The sequence below is a fragment of the Vulpes vulpes genome, chromosome 6 (assembly GCF_048418805.1).
Source record: "Vulpes vulpes isolate BD-2025 chromosome 6, VulVul3, whole genome shotgun sequence".
Classification (NCBI taxonomy): domain Eukaryota; kingdom Metazoa; phylum Chordata; class Mammalia; order Carnivora; family Canidae; genus Vulpes; species Vulpes vulpes.
The window spans coordinates 19119746-19141732 of NC_132785.1; positions in this window are offsets into that span (position 1 = coordinate 19119746).

Here is a 21987-nt window from a genome sequence, read left to right on the forward strand (position 1 = left end):
ATATTGTTTTTCAACATTTACCTGTTTTAGAGAAAATAAAAAGAGAAAGAAAGGGGGAAATGCTCATGAAAATACCAAGCTTCATAGCTTCCTTTTCCACTGCCACCTCAGAAATATCACAACACACTTTTAGAGGAATTCATATGTCACAGAGTTTAACCAGCAATGTAACGAGGAAAAAAGTTTCTTGAACATGGCTAATAGTGTGATCCAACCTAAATAACATTTTAGAAGCTATGACATAGCCCTTTATTGGATATGAAATCATGAATCTCTGATGTCCATTATTTTACACTATCTTTTCTTTCCCCGAATCACAGAATGTAAAGTAATAAGATTCACTTCCTTTATTTCCCTGTCGTTAGACTATTACTTTATCACCAACATCCCTTGACCTAATCTTACCTGTGTTGTAAAACTTTAGAACTTGTGGTACTTGGCTGAGAAGCATGGCTCTAGAATATATAGCATATATCTAACAGCAGAGAAAAAATAAACCATAAGCAAAGTAAATCATATAGTGCTTACTTGTTCACACAGGATCAATGTTACGAAAAGGTTATGTATAGAAATAGTGTAAGTATTTGGTAGTTTTTGATATCCTTATCACAAACTAAAACAATATTACTTTATATTCATAAAAATTCAGCATATCTAAATATAAAGGCATATTTTTTGGAAGGGATGAAAACCCTTCCCACACAATGCTAAAGTCATTTTTTAAGGACAGTAGGGAATTTCTTTTCCAAGGATAGGAAGGAATTGTTACTCATACAAGAAGATGCTCAGGTACTGTCTCAGGGAATTAGAAGGCTCACCCACACAGAACAACGGAGGGATTGAGGGACATAGTTATGACAATCTTCTATTTCTTCAGCTTCTATGCTGGGTGATTTACAAGCACAATATCACTTCATTCTCAGAACAGATCTGAGAGAAAGGTTTTTTAACAATGTTTTAAGAGAAACTGAGAGATGGAAATTTCCATACAATTATTGAAATTTTGGGGCTGGGAAAGGTACGCTAGTCTGTCTAGCCTCCATCCCTGGTTCTTAACAACTACACTGCCTCCCTTACGATAAAGTCACCGATATAATGAGCACATTTGTATCCATAGCAAGAATTTGATTTTTAATGAAAGTATAACTTATATTCAATAAATGCACACATTTTATGCTTGTTAATTTGACAGTTCTGACCATGGTAAATTGCCATCTGACCATGACTCAAAACAATATGAACTTTCCATCATCACGAACATTTTCCTCATGATGCTTTGTAGTCATTCTTTCTCCCACCCTTGTCAGCAAACATTTTCTATCTCCATAAATTCTTTTCATCTCTTTGGAATGTCAAATAAAGGGAACTATACAGGGTCTCCTTCGCTGTCTGCCATCTTTCACTCAACACAATGTCCTTTGAGATTTAGTCAAATTACTGTATATACCAGTTGTTTGTACCTGTTTATTGCTGCGAGTAGTAGTCACTTTTATAACTACACTACCAATTGTTCATCCATTCTATTAGTGATTGACATTTGGAATTTTGCCCACTTTGAGCTTGGAAATAAAGTTTTTGCATGTTTTGTACAAGGTACAGTCTACATGGGTACTAAAATAATAAAGTAGGGAAAGATACTCAATACAAAGCAAATGAAAGCTGGAGTAACTGTATTTCAGAATGAAGTAGACTTCAGTGGAAGGAGGATTTTCAGGAATAAAGAGGGACTTTGCATAATGTAAAGCTGTCAGTTCTCCCAGAAGATGTAAGAATCATTATTGTATGTATCTAACAAGAGAGTTTCAAGTGATACTTAAAATAAAGATGGATGGGTCTTAAAGGAGAAATAGACAAATCCACAATTAGAGACTTACACCTACCCTCTTAATCGTTGATAGAACAAATAGGTAGGAAAAGAGAGAAATGACCTGAGCACAACTATCAACTAACTGGACCTAAGTGATATTTTAAGAAGATCTACTCTACAAGAACAGAATACACATTATTTTCAAATGCACATAGATTTCACCAGTACAAATCATATTTTGAGCCAGAGAACAAACTTTAACAAATTTGAAAGAATAAAAATGATACAAATGCTATGGTCTGAATGTACGCCCCCCCCAAAAAAAAAAATTTTACATTTTGAACTCCTGATGCCAAAGGGATATTGTTAGGAGGTGGGCCCTTGGAGGTTCATTAGATCATGAGGGTTTCACTCTCACAAATGGGATTACTGCTCTTATAAAAATGATTCTTCAGAACTTCCTAGCCCCTTCTGCCATGTGAAGATACAGGGAGGAAGGCCCTTATCTGACCACGTTGGCACTCTGATATCACACTTCAAGGTTCCAGAACAATGAGAAATAAATTTCTGTTATTTATAAGCTACCTGGTCAGTGGTATTTTGTTAGCCATCAGAACAGACTAAGATACAAAATATTTTTTCAAACTATAAGAAATTTAACCTGAAGTCAATAATAAATTTATCTAAGGGAACCTGGGTGGCTCACTCAGTTGGTTAGGCATCCAATTCTCAACTTCAGCCCAGGTCATGATCTCAGGGTCTGGGACTAAGCCCTTTGCTGGGCTCCAGGCTCAGTCATGGAGTCTGTTTGAGATTCTCTCTCCCTCTCCCTCTGCCCCTCATATTCATGCTCTCTCTCTCTCTCAATAAATAAATCTTTAAAAAATAATGATAAATTTATCTAGAAAATCCCTAAATATTTGAAAACAACATAACTGAAATATGCTGAAATCAACACAAAGTTTGATGTTTTGCAAAATTATCAGTGAGCTGAATTGTTTGAAATTTGAAATATGTAAGTTATGACAATATTAGAAGACTAATGTATGTATACGTAGCTGACAGTGGAAGGTGGAAATGTGACTTGTTGGAGATCCTAGGAGGTTTATCATGTTTTAGTAAAGACAAGCTAGTTTCTAGTGCCAACTATACCTCAATTGTAAGTTGGTTAACATAAGATATATATATTTCTTTTATTTGTATAATGATACTGAGCAAGGTTTTTAGGTCTGTTTTCCTCCATGTAGTTATTCATAAACCCTGACTCCTTCCCTCTTTGATTATGTCTTCTCTTAGTATACTCAGCCAGTAGAAAGTAAAAGAGCATGGAAAAACATGCAAGGAAGTTTTATAAACCACTCCTGAAGGGGGTATATATGTTATTTGCACTCAAGTCACATTTCCAAAAATACAGACAAATAGCCAAAAGGAGGAAGCTTGGGTAGTGTAGTTTGGTTGTAGGAAGGGGAGGTGGGAATAGGAGCTCAAACAGAAATGTTACCATATGCCTGTGGGAGCTATCAACTGATTCCTCGTGAGGAGACAGTTCAAACTGTGGGAACTGAACTGTGACAAAACCACCTTTCCTTTCCATACAAGTCAAAGAAAAGAAATAGTTGAAATGATTGTCAAATGCTGTAGTCACACCTTCTTTTATGTATAAGATCTACACACAAAATAAAGTTTTAAAAAGTAAAATAAAGGTACCTACTCAACTTGGAAATTCATAAGTCTCTACTGACCTTAATGAAGTCTAAGGGCAAGGGACAATGAAGAAAAGTAATTTTTAATTGAACTGAGGCATTAGAGATTTAGAAAGATCAAGGGCAGACTACTTTGCCAAGAAGATTGACAGGGAAATAACAAAAATGTGTTTTGGTAGAGGTGAGCTTAAAATTGGGAAAGGGGAGATGTCTGGGTGGCTCAGCAGTTGAGTGCCTGCCTTTGGCCCCGGGACGGCGGTGGGGGTCCCAGAGTTCCCAATTGAGTCCTGCATCAAGATGCCTGCATGGAGCCTGCTTCTCCCTCTGCCTGTATCTCTGCCTCTCTGTCTCTGTGTCTCTCATGAATAAATAAATTTTAAAAAATTGGGAAAGGGTGTGTATATGTGTGTGTAAGATCAGAAAGAAAATGCTCAGAATAGCTGGAAATACTCTAATATACCAGATACATGTGGAAATCTGACAAGATGAAATATATAGTATGGGTTTTACAGTAAAGCACTTCTTTATTTTTCCTTTAAATTCAATTTGCCAACATATAGTACATCATTAGTTTCAGATGTAGTTTTCAATAATTCATCAGTTGGGTATAACTTCCAATGTTCATCACATCACGTGCCCTCCTTAATGCTCATCACCCAGTTACCCCAAGTATAGCACTTTTTAAGTGTCAGAGACTTTATATTTTAGTATTCACAAGAACCTTATTAGCTAAATATTATTATTAATATATTAATTTGAAATTGGGAATGGTAAGCAATATCCTTAAGCAAATCTCCAACTAGGTAATTAGGAATCTAGAATTTAAAACCAAGTTGTTCTGATTCTGAACACGGAATTCTTAAATACCCTGTTTTTACAGGCTCCTAAAACAGTATATACCTTCCAAATGCATTATATTGATTCAGACAAGTAAAGATGTAGTTAACAGATGGATGATGATGCAAATAATGTGATCACATGGTAGTAGAAATATATGAGAAGTCCTAACAGTTTTCCAAATTGTTCCCTACGATGACAACTAAGTTCACATTTTATGAATGAAAGAAAACCACTAGAATTGGGTACTTTGACAATGTGATAAGGAATTGGAATGGTTACTGATAGTAAGGAATGTAATAGCTACTTCACTGACTATTTTAAGATTATGAAGCAGGGTTGAAGATCCAGATGAATTTGGAAGCCATTCATCAAATTTCTTATAAACCCAAGTTCTAGAAGAATTACTTAAATCTGACTTTTCTTTAAATGTGCCATTAAAATAAGATCTTGAAAGTGTTTCTCTTCACATAGGCTCAGTTAAAATTACTCTTTAAGAGTGCTTGAAAGAAAGGTTGACATGTGAATTTGACCTTGAATTTTTTAAGAAAGCAGTCCACTTAAGGTCTAAGATTGTTGGAGTTCTGAAGTTTATTGACTTCTGAATAACATTACTATTTTACATTGCTTATAAAGCTTCTCTCAAACACCTAACATTATAATTTGGTTCCTGTTTATGTGTAAATTTGGAATAGGTCTTCAGGGAAAAACATGTTTCTTGCCATTTCATACAGTGACTATAAAATTCTCTTACATTCACTAGATATTCAGTTGTTGTATATTGAAATAATGAAAACATATCCAAGGATAAAAGGCTTTCAAGTTTTTGAAGTATCAATAACATAAACACACTTGATCTCTGTGAAAGAAAAATCTCCTGTAGAGATGATTGTCAGATCTTTTGTAGTTCTTTAGTTTGTACTAGAAGTATCTGCAGGTTAACTTGAGTAACCTACAAACCTACCAGATAATTATCTACTAGGGAATAAACTATAACATGAGTGGGCAATTTTAAAAGTTAGGGATGTACATTATAGATTACACTATGGTGGAGTAAAAAAAGCATAAAATTTTTACAGGAAGAAAATTAACAGCTAGAATTTTTAATGACAAGACTATGAATGTAGAAGAAACACTAGTTATTGCCTTTCACAAGTTTAAAAATACATATACTTTAGGTATATATGTATATGTCTACTCTGTTTGATTGGAGTATCTTTTCCAGGTACAGAGATGCTAAATTTTAGAAATCTAAGAGTTATACTTTCTAGATTGGCTGATAAGATAACAAGAAATTATAGTAATAAATAGTAAGTGCCAGATTAATAGGACGTCTAATTTTAAAATGCGCACCAAAGTACCCAGAGGTACTTCAGCAAACTCACAGGAGCACAGCGTGATATTTTAAATGTTCAAGAGAAATGTGTTAACATTCAATACAGTAGAAAAGTACATGAAATATTTGTTAGAGAAGTTCATAGTTTTCATGTTAGTGCTATAATTGTTTCAATGTATCATATCTTTGTTATGCTGTTTTTAGCAACTATTGTGATAAAAAGTGAACACCATGTGAAAATTAATATGGAATGAGAAATGAAGGTTTAAAGTTCAATCATATTATATACAGTGCCCATTCTCAACAACACAACCCATTAACAATTGTGGTTATTTAACAGTGTTTAACAATATATTTTCTCTCTTTCTCAAATAAATAAGTAAATCTTAAAAAAGAGAGAGAGAGAGAGAGAGAGAGAGAGAGAGGTGCCTGGGTGGCACACTTAGTTAAGTGTCTGACTCTTGGTTTCGGCTCAGGTCATGATCTCAGGGTCAAGGGATCGAGCCCCATGTCAGGCTTCACACTAAGCATAGAACCTGATTAAGATTCTCTCTCTCTCTCTCTCTCTTGCTCTCCACCCATCACCTGATGTGTGTGTGTGTGTGAATGCACGCTATGTCTCTCTCAAATAAATGAATAAATCTTTTTAAAAAACAATATATTTTAAATTCAAGAGTATTTTTTTCAAACTACTTAGTTGGTAAAATACAATTATACATTAAGTAAACTGAACATAGTATCTTAATAAACAAGACTGTTAGGTATTTCTTTTGGCCTAAGAGCATACTTTAAAAAAATCACTAAATTACTAAGTTTGTGATGAACAGATAAAGTATGGAAACTTCTACAATAAAAGAAAGTGTTATCATTAATATTACTGTGTGATCTGCTATTTGTAATGCATGTGGGATTATGGACTTTGTGGATTTTTTTTTTCATCCTGAAAATAATATGTAACATTATCCTTGCTTTTAAGTTAACAAATAATAATGGAAATAAAATATCGATATAGTTCACACCTACTCAATATAATATAATATTGGGCTTTCAGAAGAAATTATTATTTCACCTGATATAAGCTAAAGCTAAAAATCACACTTCCTATTCTACCTCAGTTATTATCCTTAATAACAAGCTACTCTTTTGGACAAGAAGTGTTTGTACTCTTAAATTTCCTCAGGTTTTAGCCACTAGGTATATAAACTTAAGTGACTTTCTCTTTAACTTCTGTCATTACATTGGACACCATGATTTTGTGCATCTAGACCTTAGAGGAGTGTCCACATTTGTGGGATTCTATTGCTCAGTCTTTCAATCCATACTTTATAATTCTTAGAGAAGCCCCTGAGAACTGGATCAGTCTAGTCATGTGATGCTGTTAAATGTCTACAACTGACTAAAGTCCAAAGTTCAGTGATCTTTGCCATGAAAAGGCAGACATGTACAACGGGAATTTACACGTATAGGGGATCCCTGGGTGGCTCAGTGGTTTAGCGCCTGCCTTTGGCCCAGGGTGCGATCCTGGAGTCCTGGGATCGAGTCCCGCGTGGGGCTCCCCGCACGGAGCTTGCTTCTCCCTCCTCCTATATCTCTGCCTCTCTCTCTCTCTCTATCATAAATAAATAAATCTTTTTTTTAAAAAAGGAATTTACATGTATAAACAACAGCAGTCATATTTATACTAATTTAGTATGAGTTCAGCTACCACTGCTGTTAGTGGATGCTTATTTTAATAAAATCAAAAATCCTTAATCATCTGTCATATCAAGACCCAGCTAAGAGATGACAAATCTGAAAATAATTAAACTTCTTTTGCTTCAAATATTAAAGTTTTGATCCTGATTGGTAATGAATTTCTTCCCTTCATTTGCAAAATAAGTGCTGGGATAATTAGACCACTAATTCACCTGTTTGGTTTACCATACTACACTGAAAGTGTGGTGATCTTTTGTTGTGTCAACTTGGCTCTGATACAATGACCAGATATTCAATTAAACACTAATTTGTGTGTTGCTGTGAAGATTTTTTTCACATGTAATTAAAGTTTGTAATTAGTTTCAAATAGGGAAGATTGCTGGCAGCATGTCTTTTGTTAACCATGAAACATCCTGATGAAACCATGTTTTTGGGACACCTGGTGGCCCAGTGGTTGAGCATCTGCCTTTGGCTCAGGGCGTGATCCCAGAGTCCCCAAGATAGAGTCCCACATAGGGCTCCCTGCATGGAGCCTGCTTCTCTGCCTCTGTCTCTGTCTCTCCCTCTCTGTGTCTCTCATGAATAAATAAATAAAAATCTTAAGAAACAAAAGAAAGAAACCATGTTTTCTGCCTTCTTTGCCCATAGTGTCCACCATCTTATTCTCTATCTACCGTGTCATCAAGAACTGCAATAAAAATATATTTAGCCATGATACTCTGTTTCATCCAAGAAGATAGCAGATATAAAATTTGTGTATTAGACACAGGCAAAAAGACCAAGTTAGGGGAGGTACTAAAGTTGTTCAGTATTTTCATAATCTGGACCTATATGTGTATTCAAAATCAGAATAATGAGAAAAAGTGATTTAAGCAAAGTTCAGAGAAAGAAAGCAGTAGGCAGAAAAGAGGGCTAGGAACTGAGATGGTACTCTTATTTTTCTTGTATTAAGACATATTTCTCTGATGGAAAAGGACACTTGACTTTATCATTCTGAACAGGACAACTTAGGTTTAAACATCTCCTTTAGGCAACACTTATGAGCTAGAGAGCAACTAGTTATGTTGGATAAGTTATAGGGGCCTTTAAGACTCTTATGAAAGGAGTAATTATACTGATTTTTATAAGACCTTTCTGTTGATGTTAAATTCAATCACCTATACTCTGCAATGATTCAGTAAGAGTTTTTGTTCTATTTGTTTTATTTTCTTTATTTTATTTTTTAAATAGTTCTTAGAAAAATGAAAGTTGCTTTTTCCATTCTATTTTTGATTCATCTCAAATAAATTAATTAATAAAAAATCTTTTTTTAAAGATTTTTTAAAGATAATATTTATTTATTCATGAGAGACACACAGAGAGAGGCAGAGACATAGGCAGAGGGAAAAGTAGGCTCCCTGCAAGGAGCCTGATGTGGGATTCTCTCAGGACCCAGGAATCATGACCTGAGCCAAAGGCAGACACTCAACCACTGAGCCACCCAGGTGCCCCAAAAGATTTTGTTTTTTAAGTAATTTCTACACCCAACATGGGACTCAAATTTACAACCCTGAGATCAATAATCACATGCTCTACCAACTAAGCCAACCAGGTACCCCATTAATAAAAATACTTTTATTCATTGAAACTGAGTTACACAGATATTAATTGATTTTCTTTCATTGGTACATGTGGTATGAATTAGATAATTAACAAATTATTTTCTCCTTTTCATTTAATAATGTATTTATTGTTTTGTTTACCGTCTTAAAGTTTAAAATATTTCTAATGATAAATTGGAAAAAGACTATATATCATCAGAATTTTAGAGAGTAGGTTTATTCTATATTTTACCGGAAAGTGTTCTCTTTCCAGCACATTTTTATTCAGTGATACTGCATTCATCTTTTTTAAGGATATAACAGACTACCAAAATAGAATAGCATAGATTAGGTTGCTTAAACAAGAGAAATTCATTTCCTCGCAACTATGGAGGCTGGATGTCCAAGATCAAATTTCCAGCCAAGTTAGTCTTTTGTGAGCCTCTTTTCCTGGCAGATGGCCACCTTCTTGCTGTGGACTCACGTTGCCTTTCATCTCAACATGAACACTTTGGTATCTCTTCTTCTTATGAAAACACCACTCCTATTGTATTAAGGCTCCACCCATCGTTTAATCTTTATTGCCTCCCTGAAGCAACATAGGGCGCTAGTGCTTCAGTAGATGGAATGTTTTTGGAGGGAAGCACAATTCTGTGCATTACAGATATACATTACTGGATTGTTAAATTTTCTTTATATTATTTTGAAAAAAAGCATTAAGAAATAGAAATAAACATTCTAAAGATAAAGGAAGTCTATTAATAATGGTCCATTAATTTAAGTCTTATTTTCAATACACAGATTTGCACTTAAGATTCATACAATCATTCTCTGACATGGAAGCATGCACTAGAATAGGAAAACTTAAAAGTCCAAACAGATTTTATCTAAAGCAACCAAGCTGCTTTTTCCATTTCTTTTGAGAATAATCTTTTATTTGTATTCAAATTAACATTTCAGTTTTACTGGTCTTGAAAATCTTTTAATAGTTAGAATTTAAGAAACAAAAAAGAAATTATTTCTATCCAGAATTAGACACATATACGTGCATGCATGACTGTTCACCCATGAGTGCACACGTGTGCACACATATACATACACATATATACACCCTAATTTTTTAACATTGTATCAGTAACCTAAACAACTGAAAATTTGCACATGTAATTCGGTGAACCAGAAACAGAATGTGTTTTTTCAAGGATAATTTTGAAAGAGTGCAATATTGGAGAATAGTATTAAGAGTTATATCGATAGAGCTTAATATATAACCTATAGGTGGATGAAGATACTGAAATCTAAAAATTTCAGACAAATTGAAGATATATTTGAGAATTGAGACTTATTCCAGGAACAACCCACACTATAATATCTTTTATTCATTCAAGCAGAGGCAAGTATAAATTTAGTTACCTCCTGAAAATGCCCAGTCTCTAAGTATTAAATAAAAATGTCAAATTGTATTTTTGCCTTAACTGCTTTTAGAAATTTAAGATGCAGGTCAAGAAAACACAGGAACATCATATTGATAGATACATAATTGGGATTTATTGAGAAGTGAATGGCTGAGAAAAAGCACCTGTATCTCTCCCTTTCCAGTGTCCCCAAACCTTGGTTTTGTGTGTATATATGTGTATGTATGTATGTGTGGGTGTGTACATACATGTGTAGTGGGTACCAGAGTAGATATTTTTAAAACTCCAGATAAATTTGGAAATCCTTGACCAGCATCACAACTTGGCTATCAAGAATGCAAGAAAAGTTGTAATATATTACATCACTTCCTACCTTTATTAGAAAAGAAAAGGGACCTAAAAATGCTGAGATAATTGATGGACAGCAAGGTAGCCCAGGAGTTAGGACAAGAATAATAAATAGTACATGGCCATTCTGATGAGAGAATATAGCTGGCCCAGAAACCTCACCTTTTTACTGACAAAATACCAAATGCCCAGGATGAGCTAAGAACAGCTACATGTAGTTAGTGTATCTTATCCACATCTAGGAAAATATATAACAACTCCTTCCAAAAAGTTAAACTATCCACATAGAGAAAGGGGAAGAATAATCTTCAATTTAATGAGTTGAAAACTCAAATTGATAATAAGTGACAACTTGAAATAATTAATTCTAAAACTAGAAAATTACTACAGATAGGAAGATTATGTATTATTTTCTACAACTTAACAGAAGTGAGGACTTGTGACCTGAGTAAAATGAGTTATAGAGAAATAAATTCACATATTTATATGTCTGTTTCTAAATTGGAATTTTCAACTTGCTACAGAGATGCATTTTTTTATTTAAAAAGAATCCTCATGATTGGAGGCATTATTAAAAACTTGGACATGTGTTACTATATATTCTGAGTAAAAAATAACCAGTTGGATAAGACTTTTGTAGAAAGATCATTCCCACTCATAGGAACCATATTTTTCAAAGATCCTGCACTTCAAAGAATGAATTCAAATCAGAACTGATATAAGGCAAACATGAGAAAGTGTGAAATGTATAGTAAGAGATGAAATTTCAGAGGCGAAGGGGATGAAGAACACACAAGACTTTAAATATTTTGAGTTTTATTCTAGTAGCCTTTTTTTACTTTTAATATAAGGTTGTGCAAGTGACACAATTGGATTTTAGAATGATTTTTTTCTGTGTACAGTGTATAGAACAATTTAGAGCAAGGTGGGAATTGGTGTGTGATATCTACTGCAGTAGTCCAGGGGAAAGATATTGATAACTTTGATTAAGGTGGCAACAATGGAGGGTAGATTGCACTAAAATAATTTAAGAAGTAAAACAAGATTTGGTTTAGAATTGATGATATAGATGAAGAATAATACTGTGATGTTTTTACTTCAATTTTGTGCAATCTAATGGATAAAGATAACTTTTACTAAAATAATATTTTAAAGGCATTATCATGATATTCAAACAAATTTAAAAAGGACAGATGCCAAAACTTTAACATTATAGTCCAGTTAACTTTATTTTACTCATTAAGAAAATAATAGTCACTCAAAAGAGCATAGCCAAATATATAGGCAATCAGGAATGCTGAAATTAATTTGTAGTTGTAAAGATGTCTTCTTTCACAAGGGGGGATGGAAATCAGTTGACTCTGCGTCAGACAGTTTAGTTGCAATTCTGTCGACAAGAATAATGTAGATTGCTATTAGTTCTCTACTACTTAGAGAGTTGTCAATGACTTAAAGACAATGCAAGGCAACATGATTTCACAGGATTTCCAGAGATTACAGAAGGATAATCTTTTTGTAACCATTTCAAGATTTTTCTCAATATTTGGGAATAACTATGACAAATGGACATTGATCAAAATTTCAATATTTGCACAATGGACATGACCTTGTGAAGCTACATTAAAAGTATGAGTGATAAGTTGGGTATGAGTCTGGAGATCATATGACTCTGATTTTACATAGATGTGATAAATGAAGTCATTGCTTCAAGAAATAGATTAATTCCTCAGCCAAGCTTTAGAAAATCACTAAAATTTAATAACACTATAGAAAATTCTGCAAAGAAAAGCAGAAAGTGAGTGAGGACCAGTATCAGGAAGGACATCTAATCAGAATTGCTGAATGCTGATGTCAAATATAATAAGGATAAAATATTTAAAGCAAATAAATTATTGCATTTGTGGGGTTTCCTAGGATACAGAAAATTTGACACAAAAATGTGTATTTCAAACAATAAAAGTGTATTCCTCATTTATTCTGTATTATCAATTGTAAGGTCCTAGTTAATGAAAGAATCTCCCCCATGCAATGATTCAGAGATGTTTTTCCTCTCGTGTTTTATTTCCTATTATCCCCAATGTCTCTCATCTTTGTCTTTGCTCAGGCAACAGAAAGGAAAACAAAAGAACACAGAGAAACCCATCTTCTTAAAATTATTGGTTCATAAATGACACATCAACTTAAATCTCATAGCCTACAACTGTTATTATGTACCCACATCTTAATTCTAAGAAAGAAGCTATATGTTCAAGAAGGAAAAACACAAATTATGGTGAAGAACTAGAAGTCTTTATAAAATATCTATTGAATTTAGAGATATCATTGTCATGACTGACAAATGAGATTGGAGTGAATTGAGAAATAAAGGAAAATAAAGGCAGTAGGTTAGACCATACTTTGAAATCTGAGTGCCAAGAAAAGCAGAGTATGACTGCAAGTTGGCAAGGAATACGAAACTGAGTTTTTGTTTTTTCCATTATCATTTCCATACTCCACCCCCTTCTCTCCTCCTCCTTCTCTAGAATTTCATTCAAAAGTGAATTGGTCAAGCAGCTGAGAGTCCATGATATTAAAATTATTATTGATGATGGCAAGGATTGGATGGAATGGAGAAAACACTGGATCAAGTTTTAAGTTTTAAAATAACTTTTGGAAGATTAACAGATATAAAATTATTGATGTGTGTGGGAAAAAATTACATTAATAGCTTGGATCCCATTCCAGAGACAGAGGTGTTGGTTCATTTGCTGGATTTGTTCACAGGAAGATAGGGGGATGGATGAGTGGACAGCAGGGACAGTGACCCAGTCTGTTTTCATACTAAGCTATGAGAAAAGAACCACAACTCAAGAGGATGGCAGGGAAAGTAGTGTCTTCAGAATAAGGCCAAATTTTAAGTTCAGTGAGTAGAGGCATGTGGAGATGTTGACTTTGCTAAATTTTGGGTAACAGCTGCAAAAGTCCCATGAGGAGGATTTGGGAGATAAGGAAGTTTTAATATGTTCATGTACTAATTACTACCTTATTAAGTCCCTTTTTCCTAATCTTCATAAAGGAACTATACTGGCATTCCATTCTGGATATGCTTTACTCATGAATATGGAAAGCAACGGTGTTTCCTTTGGGGCATGTATTCTGTACCAAAAAATCAGGGAACAAAAACCATTTTTTATTTTAAAATATTCTTTCTCACATTTTGCTACAGTACACATTTTGTTATCCAATATAATGGGATTCATAATGGGAAGCTTTAGTCACATATTCTAATTCTCAAAGGAAGGTAAGTCCCAACATACGTGAACTACGAATGCTCAAGGAATTTGAGCAGGACATTAACACTAAGGCATAAAATCCAAATTGGACAAACTTTTATTTCTGTTGATTCCAAAGAACCGTGAAACCTCTAAGGGTCAAAGTCTTTAACATTTCTCAGCACTGAATTGATGAAGCATACATGTAACATCTGTTGGTATTTATCATCAATATTTTGTTGAGTATTTAGTATATTAAGAATATGCTAATTGATTCCTACTCTGAGTAGGGAAATATTTCTTTACACAATATAGATGGTTAGAAAATACTGCCTAGAGAGAAGAATGTGCATTACATTTTCAAAATAATTTATGAAAATATAACAAGATAATCATCCTAACACAGATTCATATTCTCATGGATGATGATTCTGGTCTATTTTAAATAAAAAGTAAGAAACATTACTGAATATTTGATTTAGTAAAATAGACTCATAATGCTTTACCAGAAATTATCTCCTAATTTTATTTAAATTTTCTGGATATGGAAACACTGATGGTTCTTTGGTTGATGAGGCCTTATTTGTTTAGAAATGAGCAATGGCACCCCCACAGGGTCACAGAGAAGCTTTTATCAGTAACAGCCTTTAGGCCACAGTTTGCAATCAGTGAATATTTATATTAGTAGCAATTGCACCAGACAGTAATTATCTTATCACAGAGGAAAAGGTTAAAAAGAAGCTTCTCCATTGGACACCCACTGTGTGGATAATTAAGTATCTCCATGGCTTCTTTCATTACTGCATTCAATAATAGTTAAATACTAGGGAATCTAGCTATAATCAGACATGATTTGATGAGACATAGAGAAAGACAGGAACAAACAATTTTTGTCTCTAGTTTTACTTGCTAAATTTCTTAATTTGATAGACAATGGTAAACATTTTTATAATATCCCCTAGTTACCCACTGTTGTCCAATGAACAAAGTTATTAAGTAGAAGCACTTAATTGCATCCTGTGACATTCTAGAAAATATATTAGGATACCTAAAGCATTTTTTTTTCTTTTAAAAGTAGATTGGAAGTTATTTGTGAAGATAATTCTTAAAGGCAATTTATTTCTGACACATTTAGGTGATATTTAAAATATTATTTTGTCAGATTGGCATAATAAACTCCTCTGTATTATTTATCCCTTGAAGCCAGGGAAGATCTTTCAAATAAGGTTACATACATTCTCTCTTTCAGGTTATTAAAATAAGATTTCTTTAACAAAATACTAAATTAGGCTATTAATGTTACCTGAAAATATTGAAAAATAATGCATTTATAATTTGACTAAAATTAATTTAGAAAAATTAAAAGAAATTCTAGTAGGGTTTTTTTGTTTTGTTTTGTTTTGTTAGAGGGAGTGAGGGGGAGGGACAGAGAGAGAGAGAAAGAGAAAGAATCTTTAGCAGGCTTTACCCAACAAGAAGTGCTATGGGAGTGGATCTAGGACCCTGAGATCATGACCTGAGGGAAAATCAAGTCCCTTGCTTAACCAGTCCAGCCATCCAGGAACCCCTGCTAATAGCGTTTTGTATTGTCAGTCTTCAAAGTAAGACAACCAGTTATTTTACCAACCAAACAGGTTTAATTGAAAATAGCATAATAATTCAGAATATGGAAGCTATGGCAAGCCATAGGCAAATTGGAGATCAAAGAAGATGAACCTACTTTATGGACAAAAAAGAGGAATTCTGGAGGGGTTACTTTGAATGAAAGTCCATTGGAAGAAAGCAGGACTTCAGGGGTGGCACTGGTTTCTCACTGGCTGAATTGTGGTATTTTCTTTTCAGTTGATTGTTTGCTAGTTGAGGGGAAGGCCTTCCTTCCCCTGCTGAGTAGAAAAGTAGGCTTTTTCATGTTGTGGTCTGCAATTGTGGTAAGGCATGAGAGCTCCCTCATCTGGCTTCACAGCTCCATCTTAAATGAGGTTTCCTTTATTCATTTTCACATTATACAGATAATGAGCTTGATGCTTCAGTTTCTGGCAAAAGATACTGGCTCAGTAAGTGCCGGTCATATCCGTTTCCTCTCGTCTACCTTCTTAAACTCTCAGAGTTCACATTTCTGTAATCTAAGGATGTGAAGTAGGCACAGATAGTGACTGCTCATGGATTTATTTATTTATTCAACAAAACAGTGAGCAGCCACTACTCCCCCAGGCGCTCTTCAGGCACAAGATATGCATTGGTGATAAAAACAGGGTAAAATTGTTTCACCGAGAGAAATTAGAGCACAATACCAATGGTTAGAAAAGACTAAAGTTATCATCCCACTAAATGATTTTACTACACTCAATTCTAGTAGCCTAAAGTATATAATTTCTCAAGCCACAGTATTGCCTTTTAGAGAGCAGTATTTTCCAGATTAGGATTCTATCCATATTCGTAAAACAACATTTCATATAAGTATTTATTGATCTCCAGAATTTTTCCACTCACCATAACTCATGCTGAGTGAGCCATACAGACACAGATTTCTGTGTATGTTCTTTTCTAGTGGCCTCTGGTAATGTATGAGGAGGGACCAAAAAACAAAAAACTGAGGAGTCAAAGAATTAGGGATGAGGAACCTGTGTGATAATAGGAGAGCTAGGAGCATGGTGGTATAAAAAAAGCTTTAACAGGAAAATGATTCAAAGACAGAATGGTGAAACTAGGTAAAAATGCTACTGATTATTGGAATAAGAAAAAGACAAAGAAATGACAAGTGAGTTTGGCAAATAAAATTTGTTGCTAAAAAAAAAAAAATTTGTTGCTAACCTTATAAGAACAATTTCATTTAAAAAAAGTCGGAATTTGAGTTCCTGATTGTAGTTGAGAAATGGAGCCAGAGTAAATATTTCCTTTTTTTTTTTCCAGAGTAAATATTTCTTTTAAGAAGTTTTGATGAAATGAGAAACTGAGAAATGGAGTATAGTCAGAAGTAGAGAAAGGTCTTTATTTTTGAGGCTGGGAAACATTTGAACAGGATCCCTAAAATAAGGTCCATGAATAAGGTTTATGGAACTGAATGGGGGAGATATGCATGTTTATACCTTCACTAACTTCTATTTAAATTTAACTTTTCTTTCAATTATTAATGTAGAGAAAAAATTCAAATAATTTAGTTACATCTGTAATTTCATCAATAATAGAAATCATAGTCACTTTAAAATGCTATAGTTGTTCCACATACACAGAAATATTATTTATACCCTGATATTATTATTCAGATATTATTATGTCAGTGATTCTTGCTGCTAATTCTTGTTAATAAATCAGAAGTGCATATATATTATATCAAAAGTGTTCTTAATATTTTTATATTTTAATTTTGGGATAATTGTGTATTTGTGCAAAGTAGCAAACATAATTCAGTAGTTTTTTTCAACCAGTTTCCCAAATTGCAAACATTTTATATTAATAATTTTAGTAATTTTGTAGTAATTAGTAATAATTAGTCATTTTAATTACTATTTATTATTAGTAATAATTAGTAATAATAATTAGCAATTATTAGTAATAGTTAGTAATAATTAGTAATTTTGTCAACCACCCCCCACCTCAAAAATTAGTACTTTACTAAACCTGAACTCCTAACTTCAATACTGATTTCAACTGCAAGTGCTGTCCCATTTTGCATCCACTTTCTGAAATATACCTGTTCTCTTTCTTTGAATATTCAAATTCTACCCATGCTTCAACATAGTTTAAAATGTTCACTTTGTCTCAGTTTATAACATTGGCGGAGGTACCTTAAATAATGTGTTTTGTGATTTTTTTAATCACTACTGTGATAACCATTCAATTTGTTTTCAAATGTAAGTACACTAAACATGAGAATAGATGCATGAAAATTGATGTAAAATATAGTTTTAAAACTGACAAATGCAGTTCTTAACTTTGGATAGTAAGACTGCTGGCGTGGGAGGGAAACAGTGGGGCAGAAGTATATAGATAGCTGCCCAGAGAACTAGGTAGATAGTGAAAACAGTGGCTGAAAGGGACTAAGAGAATAAAGAAATAATTATGAAACAATTTTTGGGCCAGTTCTTAAAAGAATATATCTATGGTGTTTCAGAAAGTTTTCTGAAGCAGTAAATGAGAATTGTTACCTTGTGATATTTTTCAACTTTATGCGTTCTTTCTATTCTGTAAGTTATTTTACATAACTTTAAAAAAGTATATGTAGAATTCTATCATTCCTGAGACATATCTTTTGAATAAAAATTTAATAAGTAGGAGAAATTAACATTAAGAATATGACTACTAAGTTTTATTCATTTACCTGACCACATAAAATCTCAACTTACCTTTTAATAGAGTTAGTGTGAGTTTTCACTATTTATAAGCTTCAGCCATTCAATGGTAATTAGCATGGAGGTGTTATTCACTCTTGTCCTAATACAGGTTTCCTTTTAACCTTTCTAAGAGGTCCTGCTATTTTTTGCTTCATTGCTTTGCTTTATTGAACATTATACGACATGGCAGGCAATTAAGTATGATTGTGTAGGAAATTAAATCAGCAAAAGTGCATTAATGGTCAGGTTTAAATACATAAAAGCAACAAAATTGAAGTAAAGGTTGCAATTCTATATTTAACTTATCTTATTGTGTCCAGGTAGTGTAGAACGTAAAAATGTGTTAAATCATTCATGCTTTGAAGAGCATAAAAATATTTCTTCACAGTGGATTTAGTTGATGACAGGATTTAAAGTCCTGTCATGAAAGGGTCATAATTATCCTTATTGAATAACATTCCCAGGGTTAGTTTTTATTTGCTTTCACATTCTTGGCAGAATGGGGCTAAATTCTAAATAGGCAAAGTACTTGAATGTATATGTAGTGATTATTTGTTTTTAATGTATAAAGTAAATATATTTCAATATCACATCACTGTTTAATGTAATTTTTTGACAAAAGAGACAGTTTGGATTAGTGAAAATAATTTTACTGGAAAATGAGTCAAGCAAGAGATAAAAGAGTTTTATTGATTATTTTAATTAAAAGATAAGCTATATCCTATGATAAAACTGACTAGATAATTATTCAAAATATAAGCTAGAAGTTGTCATGAAGTATAGAACCTTGGAGACCATTAAGGTTTTTTTAATTGATAAAATATTATTTCCATAAATGTTTGAGCCCAAATGGTTTCTTCAGTATTTTCTTTCAAACTTCCTGATGAGAGAAAATTCCCATGTTTTAAAAATGATCCAAAATGCGTATCAAATGAATACTACCAAATTAATTATTTGATGCTTGCATATATAAATCTGGTATCAAAACCAGGCCAATTAAGCAAACCAACATAGGAAACCTTTAGACTTATTAGAAGACATTTTTGGCATTTTACCTGGTAGATAAAATTTTGGTCATGGGCAAGGCATAAAAATAAAATATTCCTTAGACATTAGTCCAATCTGTTCCTTGCTCCCTTAGGTAATAATTGCACATTTTCTTGACTCCTCTTCTCTTCTGAATCTTTCAACATCCCCTCGCATTTTCACTCATAGCTGATGACAATTATACCTAATTTAGAAAGAAAATTTAGACAATTGGAAGTGACAATTGGAGTTCTACAAACTCTCATTACTCTTTTGCCATTTCAGTCTGTTTCCATAACTTCTATATTGCTGTTATTATGGACGAAATGTCTTTGCTCCTTGCTGGGATGAGCTCTCTTCTTTTTGCTCAAGAGTCTGTTAGAGGACGGTGCTTCTGCATTCTTTTTTCTCTGTATCATTGGTTTTGTTTCACTTTTGCTTAATTAAAACCAATCTATTCCATCCTATTTCACTAGAAAATAAAGTTGTCTCCATGTGATGTGGTTTCCTGTCACTGTTAGTCCTCTGACATCATCCCCTGCTCTTTTCCCCTATCACTTCATTCCAGTACTTTGCCATTTTTTGTTTGGGTTTTTTGTTTTTTTGTTTTTTTTTGTTTTTTTTGGAACATTATAGGCATTATCCCACCTAACCCCATTTGGTATTTCTTCTGCCTGAAAGATTTTGCCCCCAAATACTTGCATTCCTGGATCCTTCCATCTGAATTTTGTGTAATACTGAGTTCTTAATAAAATAATGTTTTCATTTTATAGTGTGGTTCTAATACCTAGAAAAATTAGGCTAGAACAATTAAATTTTTGAAAGAAATGTATGAAATTTTGCCTAATATTGAAACATCAAACCTCAGTGATTAAATAGATTAATGTAGAGAGACCATAGTATACAATATTCAACACCTTGGCATAGGAAAAATATGTCATCTTATCTGTAATCGATAGGAAAATATGCTCAAAGAAGCTGGATCAATGGCTAGATTTTTTTTTGAAAAGTGAAAATCTGCTTAGATTCTTGCTTCAGCATGGTCATGAAGATAATTATCAGATGAATAAAGTAAACTAAATCTAATATATTTTCCAAGCCTCTGAAAAGAGGAGTCTTTTCCAAGCATAAACAATGAAGGAATTCACAAAAGAAAATCTTAAAATATTTAAATATATACAAATAAGAGTTTCTCTATGTCAAAAAAAAAAAAAAGCTAGAATGCAAGTAACAAATTACTGGAAAGAAGTTTGACAGATAATTAGAATGTATACTTACAGCTAAGGAAAGCATTATTCACCAAAGATAAATTATAAAAATACTTAAAATAATATCCCACATAACATTGGATGTTATATAGTGAGAAATAAATATATGAAGAAATTTGTACCTTTAGAGATGAAAAATATACAAAATATGTACATTCATTTTTTTTTTTCCTGAATATTAGGGTTGTTGGGAAAGCTTTATTAGAAGGTCAAGGAGATATGGGGCATAGACTACAGGGGAGAATACATTCAAAATAGTGAACCTAGGCTTTGAATTCCAAAGGAAAGAGAGGAAAGTGAGGCCAAAAATGGCCAATTAACTGGAAGAACTGGGAGGGTTTTGGTGACTGAAAAGTCTCAAGTCAAACAATAGCTCTGGTGGGAGAGGTAGAAGGGTAGGATGTGGCAACAGTGGGGAGGTTTCCAGTGTTCAGAGATGGAGCAGCTCCAGATGACTCAAGGAAAACTTCACATGGATATGGGGGCACTGAGCAAAAGGAAGTAGGGCCATTTACTTTTCCATTGCTCAACACAAACCAGTGTTTCTGTCCAGTGCGAGAGGTAAGCCATGAGAACAGACAGTACTATAATTCTCCCAAAGGTAACTGACTTTAGTGAGGAAATAAATGATTTCATTCATAAGGCATAAAGTTTGTTGTTGAGTGTGTTCATAGCAATATGTGATAGAACTGTGCTTTGCTATATTTCAGAGTAAGAAGAAACACTTCTAGAATGATAGGAAGACTCCACAAACTTTTCTAGTGCAATAATCATACTAAAAATCCATAAACACAAACACACCCCATTTTAATATCTCTGGGAGTTGTCCTAAGAGCACATAAAAATCGAGGAAACAACTTTTTTGGGAAAATATGCTTAATTATGGTAACAACAAGAACAGCCTGTTGCATCTGAGTCATGATCCATTCCCTCACCCATCCCCAGCTTAGCCTAATGGATGCTTTTACCAAGGGCGGGGGCAATCAAGAAGATGGGGTTTCCCCCTCCCTCCTGCTTCCAGTCTTAGGTGATAGTTTCTCTTCAGGAATGGTAGGTTGCCACTCATCTCTGACTCATGTAAGAGAAGTTCTTTCTCAGGAGAGTGCTGCTGAGAGATCTGAGGTTGCCTTCTTCCATCACCCAGCCTCTAACTATCCGGCAGAAACTGCCCAAATAAGGCAGGCTGAGAATATAGTGCCCTGATTGCCCTCACTCTGGCTTGATTATCTGGCAGTTTCCACACTGGGAGAGGCAGACCCAGAAAGCTTGGGGCTCCTGACACACCGAGCACTCTGCTCAGCAGGTATGTCGCTCTTGATAGAAGTAGGCTGTGCCACATGACTCAGCCTCTGGGTAGCACAGTGTTTCTGTCCAGTGCGAGAGGTAAGCC